The sequence below is a fragment of the Amphiura filiformis genome, chromosome 2, assembly GCF_039555335.1.
Source record: "Amphiura filiformis chromosome 2, Afil_fr2py, whole genome shotgun sequence".
Taxonomy (NCBI): Eukaryota; Metazoa; Echinodermata; class Ophiuroidea; order Amphilepidida; family Amphiuridae; genus Amphiura; species Amphiura filiformis.
Genome location: NC_092629.1, coordinates 25,829,159 through 25,838,032, shown reverse-complemented (window position 1 = coordinate 25,838,032; position 8,874 = coordinate 25,829,159).

Sequence of the window (8,874 nt, the reverse complement as noted above, 5' to 3'; positions counted from 1 at the left end):
GGATACTTTTTTACCCTCGCAATCGGTTTCTAGGCTTTGAGAATTCCATGAATGGCATTGTAGTTATAATGTGAATGACCTGCATGTATCAATAGAGAACCTGCATGCTTTTATCGATTGGCTCCAAACAAAGGATTTGAACCGGTGAAGGACATCGTAATCATGGCGCAATGCAGTCCATTCAATCAAATGTTGTCATCAACCTGTTTGATCGTAGTGCATTTGTTATGTGTGTGAGACGATCTATCGCAGTAGATTGCAATCATGCGCCTTTGTTGAATGCATTTGAGTAGTCCGCCATAAGAAGAGTTTGTTTCAAAAGGCGCTAAATCCAATAGCTGCCTTGTGTCACATTTTGCTGGTATATTTTAACATTTTAAAGTTTAAATGACATTTTAACGGTTGGGATAGATATGTTTGTAACTCTAGCTTATTTTCTAACTATTTTCAACATCATTTTGTCCCCTAAAAATTACCCAATACACAGTTTTAAAATGGCTGCCATTGGATTTAGCTCCTTTTGGAACAAAAATATTTATTATTTTCTTCTAAGCACTTGGGAGGTTAATGAGATTTGCAATTATTTTTTTAAAGATAAACAAAAAATTGTTATAACTATACGCTGGCGAAGTTACGTAATTAATCGGATTAATTACCATAGCAATAGGTGAAAACAATTTTGAACATATCGCGCTGCACTACAAGCAGGTTACACTCATCACCTGTGTATGTCTGCAATCATAGATTGAATACAATACTGGTCTTTTCAAAGATACTAATCTTACAGGTGCAAGTAATCAGCATGATATGGTTCAATGAAGAGGTATTGCGTGAACATATCAGTGCAGCGCGGTATATTCAAAAATTGTTTTCACCTATTGCTATGGTAGTTAATCCGATTATTACGTAACTTCGCCAGCGTATTCTAGTGGTCCAATTTTATTAAGATTTTTTAACAGTTTTAATATAATGGTGTTTTTCCGAGGCTACCATCGAGTCCGACAAAATTCAATAGAGCTTTGTTCAAGAATTACTGCCTGTTTACCGGATTGTAGAGGACTGCCTGTTGAGAAAGTCGACCTTCCACCATTCAGCAGAAATTCTAGTATTTCTTATCATGTAAATTGTTTCCTTCGACAACGAATGGCACACTTGAGATAAACTAGTTGAAACATAACAGTATCAAAGAGATTTTGTAGGGAGTAGTTTTTCAAACCACAATAGCTCGAAGCCATTGTGTGTGTCCAAGGCCACACTACCGGTATTTTATATACTCGGTACAGTGGAATGCCGGTTCCTTTAACCATTTGTCCTCTCATGTTAATCCAGATAACAAAATGTTAATTTAAAGTCTCATTACAAATTAATTTTTATTTTTACTTTTCGGATGGTGTCACATACTCATACCATGTTTACAGAAAAAATGAAAATTCTATTCCAGACACCGTCGAAATGTCCAAATTCGTATGTTATTGTATTATATTTAAGTAATTAACCGCAGTTTCTTTATTCAACATCATAACAGGCTCATACTTGACAAATTTATGACCTGACCCTATATACTCATGCCTATTTACATAATAATATCATGAATACATAATTAGATGTAATTAGCTAATTTGCACTTTTTGTGTATTTTTTGTATCAATTGGAAAAACTTTGTATACATGTGTGCAAAAACAAACCGCACCCTGATATCATGTACGGTTTTCTAATGACATCAATTTTGCATATTAATTAGCTGAACTTAGTCATTTTTTTAGCTTTAATTTGTCTGCAGATTGGCCGAAATTGCTAAAATAGTATTTTTGGTTAATTTATTATAATTATTCAATGATAGATTTTTCAATTTTGTTTTCTTTAACGAAGTCAGGAAAGATAGGTATTTAACCTGTGATACTTAAATTAACGCTGCTTTTTCAAGGAAGCGTCCAAATAAACCTCAAAATCTCGAATGTGCCATCCCAATTTTGTAATTATAGCCATTTATGACAGGTTTTCATTCCATTTATGAGCATCTTAAAATTGACACTACATCACAATTCATTGATAGTAGTTAAGGTCTACAATGTGGACTTTAGGAATTTAAAATAACTTTTATCAAAAATATTATATGTTTGTTAAATGTTTTCTGATAATTGTTATTAAATAAATGTTTTGCCAACTTATTTAATTATAATAACATTAGGCCTATATGTATATACAACAAATTCTGAAACCCTTTTGTCAAAAAATAAGAAAATGTTTCATATTAACCTTTCCTACCATATAGAACATTATCTGGTAACCTTTGCAAGTCTTTTAAAATGCTATGAAGAAAACCAAGGAGGGTTTCTATGTTTGCAGGGATATTAACTGTAATGTTGCTACTTTTTGAATGATATATACCGGGCAAATGCAAAGGATTCTGGACATTGAGATATATAGAATTTATGATGAATTTATACAATATTTTGAACAATTAATAAACGATAAAATAAAATTATAAATAATTGAGTAGGTCTTGAGGTAAGAATGAGGATGTTAATTGGAGATTTATTTAATCTTTAATGATTCAATTTATGAAAACTGTTTGAGCAGAAAACCTGCCAAACTGACCAGAATGGTGCTTTTTTACTCATTGGTCTTGAATCCGGTCTCACCGAGACCTCCAGACCAGGGCCGAGACCGAGACCAAGACCGACCAGCAGGCCGAGATCAAGACCAGGCTTAGCTGGTCTCAAGACCGGTCTCGATTGAATGGTTTCCTGTCAGCAAAATGCATACATCGCCCTGTCCTTGTGTACTACAAAGGCCCCATTGTTATTTAGATAGATGGCTACACAACAACGCACTGCCAGGAAAAAAACTAGGCGCGAAATTCTATCTGTATTTTCAATGCAATGGTCACTGACCTCAATCAATGAACTAAATTAATAATAAGAATATAAATAATAATAATAATACATGATAATAATAATACATTATATAAATTAATAAAAGTTGTACAATTAAATATTAGAAATATTCATCTCATTCATTTAGGCCTAGGCATATCAAACTTATTTCTCCACTGGAAATTATAAAATAACTAAACAGCCAATCGATCAGAACCCATCACTCCAGAGATAAACATCCAGGCATTACCGAGACGGCGTAAAAGGATTAGGTATATAATAAAGCGCGCTTCAGACTCCGTATTGTACACACAATATTATATGTACAATATTTTTCGTGACGTCAGAAAGTATTGCACGTATACAATAAAAAGTATGTACCGGGAAAATATATATTTTGCCACAATCATTGGTTGCTTTATAATTGATACGGAGTTGCCAAATTTCTAAGAGTGGTAAATTTAGTGCAGTGTTCGTGCACGGAATGATGAACATCTTTTTATGTCTTCTTGTATTCAACTGTACTTGAATTATTATATAATCAATGGGCACCTTTAAGGTTAATAATATTAATACTGATATTAATATAAAAAAATATTAAAATTGTAATAATAATATAAATGGCACATTCAGTTCTTATTTATTTATTTGTTTATTTATTTATAGATTTATTTATTTAGGCCTATTTGTTTATTTATTTATTTATTTATTTATTTATTTATTTATTTATTTATTTATTTATTGATTTATTTATTGATCGATTGATCGATTGATTGATTGATTGATTGATTGATTGATTGATTACTGATTGATTAATTGATTTAGAGATTCATTTATATTTAGTCATATATTGATTTAGTCAGTTTCTTAAGTATTATTTGTAGGCCTATGTATTTATTCTGGTTTTGATTTTATTGATATTGATATTTTTATTATTTTTTTAAGTTTTGGCATAGCATTTGTTACATTATAACACGTTGTGTTATGAATTTGCAACACCTTTTTACATGTTGATATCGGTGAGGCATGTTATGATGGTGTATGTTATAGGCCTACCTATGATCATCACAATACATCCATAAACGTGTTAATGCAGTAACCGTAGCTTTTAGGGGCCCGGGAGCACCCCCCCCAATTGATCTGAATTTTAGAAAATCCATAGGAAAACTGCCAAAAACGGCTTGTGCCCCTCCCCTCATCAGACCCGGATGCAACGCCTTCTATACTTTTTTCATTAATTATAGGCCTAATAGTAATGCGTTGAGATTTTAAAAAGTAATATCCGTCTTTATTTCTTTCTTTTTGAAATGATATACTCGTTACAAAAACAAATCAGCATGGAAAACATTTTTTTTCGTCAGAGGCAGATATTTGGTCTAATCAGTGTAAGCTACAAAATAGACGATCTTTTAAAATCATTTTTAAATGGCTTTTTTTTTAACCTTATTGTTTGTATTTGTAATGTTCACACAATCTGACAATGCCCCAACGTATACCTAATGTGAATCGTGCTTGTAGGACAACGATTTTGAATTAAACATGTTAATTGTGATATTTTAATTCCCCTAGAACACCACAGTTAAGCGTCCAAAATTGTAAGTGGGCTTTCTTTTATTTTACCTCATTATTTCGTTAAAATTACTCGAAAGTAAGTAAAGAATAGCCAAATAGTTGACCGAAATCGTATATTTGCACCAATATTTGACTGAAATCGTATATTAGCATTACCGTCCCTTCGTGGCTTTATTGCAAGCCAAAGTGCTGCTAAATGTGAAACGAGATTACTTGAAATATATATTTCAGAGTTGAAAGAGTTTCAACTATACGAACATATTTCTGAAATATGCCTCTCTGATTGGTTGATTGTCAAGAGGATTACGGCATCCTCAAAGCCTCCTGCTGTAATTCTCTATTCGATATCTATTATAGGACCGATCTTTTGAAATCCATACAACCGTGTCAAATGGAATAGTCTCGAATCATAATTTGTGCACGATACAACGTTGATAGGCCTACCGTACGTCAGATTTCGGAATTTTATTAAAAATAGGCATAAATTACATTGAACAGGTTGAATGCTGGCAAAAGTAGACAAAATAACTATGGGTCGAATTTACATTAATCAGTGTCCTGGGCCAGGATAACATTTAGGACTCCTTCGCATTCTAAAACAATATACTTCACCAAATGTCCTTGCTTTCATTTTCTCATTTAATTTCTTTATCCACTGGCTCTGTGGTAAATCCGGTATTGCCAAATATTTCTCGTCCGTTACCCGTGTTAATCTATTTATTTATTAAAATGCACCATCTATTAAATTCCTGTACCATCAATGTATTCCTGTAATAACAAAGTGTTTATTTTTGATTAATTTGTATTTGATTTACAAGTGGTCTGTTTTTACACGATTTCATATATAAAATATGTTTGGGCATGGCGGAATTAGTATATGATTAAAAATAGACATACTCTTAGGCCCCTTTTTAATGTTTGTACATTATTAATATTAATATTAATGTACAAAATGCAAACGAATGTATATATATTTGATTGTTTTGTAAACATTAAATTTGATGTTTACTCATAATTATGTCTGGAAAGTCAGGGAAAAAACTAAGGAGTATCGGTATTTAGTTTCCTGGGAAAGTGGATCAGATGAGCAGTGAGTAAAAACATTCCCTCTAAATGTTTATTTTATTTTTATTTTTTAATGAATTTATTAGGCCTAATGGTAAAGTGCAGGAAAACCTCCAAACGCACTCTAGGATTTTTCATCAGCAGCAGTAGAAATTTCTCTTGCATAGATTTTCGGGTGACCTCGCTTGGATTTAGCAAACAATGAACCGTCAGGGTTATAGCGCGTTATTTAATCTGATTCAACTCGTCGTGGCACGTATATTTATTGGACGTGCAATACTTTTTGACGTCACGAAAAATATTGTACATACAATATTGTACGTACAATGCGGAGTCTGAAGCGCGCTTAACAAACAGTACGACAGCAACTTAGCTCACTTCCGGTAATTTTTACCGGCGTGACCTCTGCTGTTACGTAACGTAATGTTGAAAATCAGGTGGCAAATACAGTTTTTTAGAAAACATCAAAAAAAAATGGAATACACGAGTCGTTTCTCCCTTCATTCCATATTGAGCCCATAGATAAGATATGAAACATGAGTATAAGGCAAACAGTAACGTGTAAAAGTCCAATTATTGTGGAGAAAATGAATGTTTATTGTGCGCGAAGTAGCCTAAATAATGAGAAAAAATTCATCATGTCACGATCACCAAATGGTTTATCTGCAACTATGAGCCAACGCCGGTCGTATGCTTTTCTGTAATGATAGATAGGCCTATTAGCTAACTTGAGCTTGTATTAAATTTTCAGCTAAAATGATTGGTGGAATAATCGAGTCGTAGGTTGGAAAGTTGCTTTCAAAACGGCTTCCCCTCGCAATCGTGCGTGACCATTAGTGACCAGTGTCCAGCAGGAAAATTAACAGCCGGCCTTGTCCATATAATCGATTAATAATTGTCAGGATCGTCCAGTTGACTACAGTGATATTAATTTATTCATACAAAATACTGCCCTGTCTTATTAAATATCGAAGTCAATATAAAACGTAATTTCAAGCCATTTGACTGAACGTACAAACAGTTTATAAAATATTATTGTTGAACGAGACACTGAATTAGAAATAAGATTGCAAACGGTACGAGAATAAGTTAGCAGGTTGTGATGGTCTAGTGGCTAAGGCCGTGCCTGAAGTGCAAGAGGTTGGAAGTTCGAACCCTACCATAGCGGGTTTTTTTGTTGAAAATATTTATGATAGTAGTAAACAACTTTCAGGAAGGGTTTCTGATCATTTGAAGCAGAAAAAATGAGATAAAATAAAAGAAAGCATTTTTTTTTTATCTTGACCGCTTATGGTGTTCTATTGAAGATAATTAAAGTTACTCTAGACAACGAAACGCTGATTCCAATTATGTGTATGTCTGGGTATAGGGTGTAAGAACGGGGAAAATTACAAATAATATTATGCCAATGATCAGGTTTGAAATTCGTAAATTATGGCTGACGCTATCTTATTTTTAATAGGCCTATAATGTAGGCCTATACGCATAAAGAAAAACATTGCAAACGTGTCGCATAGAAATATTTTCAATTGATCATAATACTGACGGGCCTACACACATACACCATAGGCCTAACAGAACAAGAGAGAAAAAAAATCGAAATGCTGTAGGATTCGAACCATCAACCTCTCGCACTTCAAACCACGGCGTCAACCACTAGACCATCACAACCTACTGTACCATTCTCGTATCTTTTGCAATCTTATTTCTCATTCAGGGACTCGATCAACAATAATATTTTTAAAACTGCTTTTAAGTTCAGTCAAATGAGATGATATTACTTTTTATATTGACTTCAATATTTTGTAAGTCAATGCAGTATTTTGCTTGAATAAATAAATATCACTGGAGTGAACTGGACGATTCTGACGATTATTATTTGATATAATGACAAGGCCGGCTGCTATTTTGCTAGTGACACTTGTCACTAACGGGACACGCACGATTGAGGCACGGGCCGTTTTGAGAGTAACTTTCCAACCTACGACTAGATTATTCCACCAATCATTTTCGCTGAAACTTTAATACAAGCTCAAGTTAGTTAATATCTATCATTACAGAAAAGCATACGACCGGCGTTTGCTCATAGTTGTAGATATATCCATTTTGGTGATCGTGACATGCAATTTTTCTCATTTTCCCGGCCACTTTTGACATGTTCAAGCTTCTTTATTTTCAATATTATTCAACTTTTACTCGTTTTTTGTTCTTTGCACAAATGTTTGGTATCTTATCCGTGATCATGGTACGCAATTTAAGCAAAAAGCGACCCGTGTCTCCCATTTCTGGAGCTATACAGTGCACAACTTATAAGTTCCCCCTAATGCTTTTTGAAATAAATCGAAAATTATTTAACGAAATGTAAAATTGTAAAAAGTTATGAGTAACCTTATTTGTTTTACAAATCTGGGCCAATTTGTAGTGTCACACATCATTGCGTTTGGCCACAATGGTTCATTATGTAAAAAAGAGGAGTTTTAAAAGTTGCACCTGAGTCCATAGGAGTCAATTGTCAAACAATACAGTATGTTAGGCCTGTCCATGTGTTTGTAAAGAGATAACGTGAAAGACAATTTCTGAAAATCGTAATGTGTAAGTCAAATTTGTTTGGGAAACGAGCACGACATAATTTTTTGAAATGCAATAACTTGCCAGACATTTTTCGACGGGTTTCAGCCAGATTCACTATAGACATGTCCTGACGAACAGTCGTGACACGTCGACGAGGTGCTCTCGGCTGATTTTTCACCTCTCCTGTCAACTGAAATTTTGTTCTCAATTTTCGAATTGCATTAGGCGCAACTCCCATACGACGAGCAATTTCTTTCACCGGTACATTTTCATCCAGCAAACCTATTGCTCTACCGCGAAGAAATTCGGGCAAACGCGGCATTATTAAAATGTGACTTTTCACATGTGATGAACTACTGGCGATGTGGTCTATTCTGACTGCAGTACATATCCCTTCCATCTCAGACATTTATCATTAAAAAGAAAAGAATAAAACAACTGCTTTTCAAGAAGAAGAAGAAGAAGAATACCAAAGATTAAGTTTTCTTTTACAAACACATGAATATCCCTGACCTATACTGTATTGTTTGAGAATTGAGTCCTATGGACTCAGATGCAACTTTTAACACTGTTTAAAACGGTCTCCTTTTTTTACATAATGAACCATTGTGACTGAACGCAATGACGTGTGACGCTAAAATTTGGTCCACATGTGTAAAACAAATAAGGCTACCCATATCATTTTACAGGTTTGCATTTCGTCAAATAGTTTTCGATTTATTTTAAAAAATATGTACATGTAGGGGGAACTTATAAGTTGTGCACCCTATATTTCGCTAAAACATGTTTG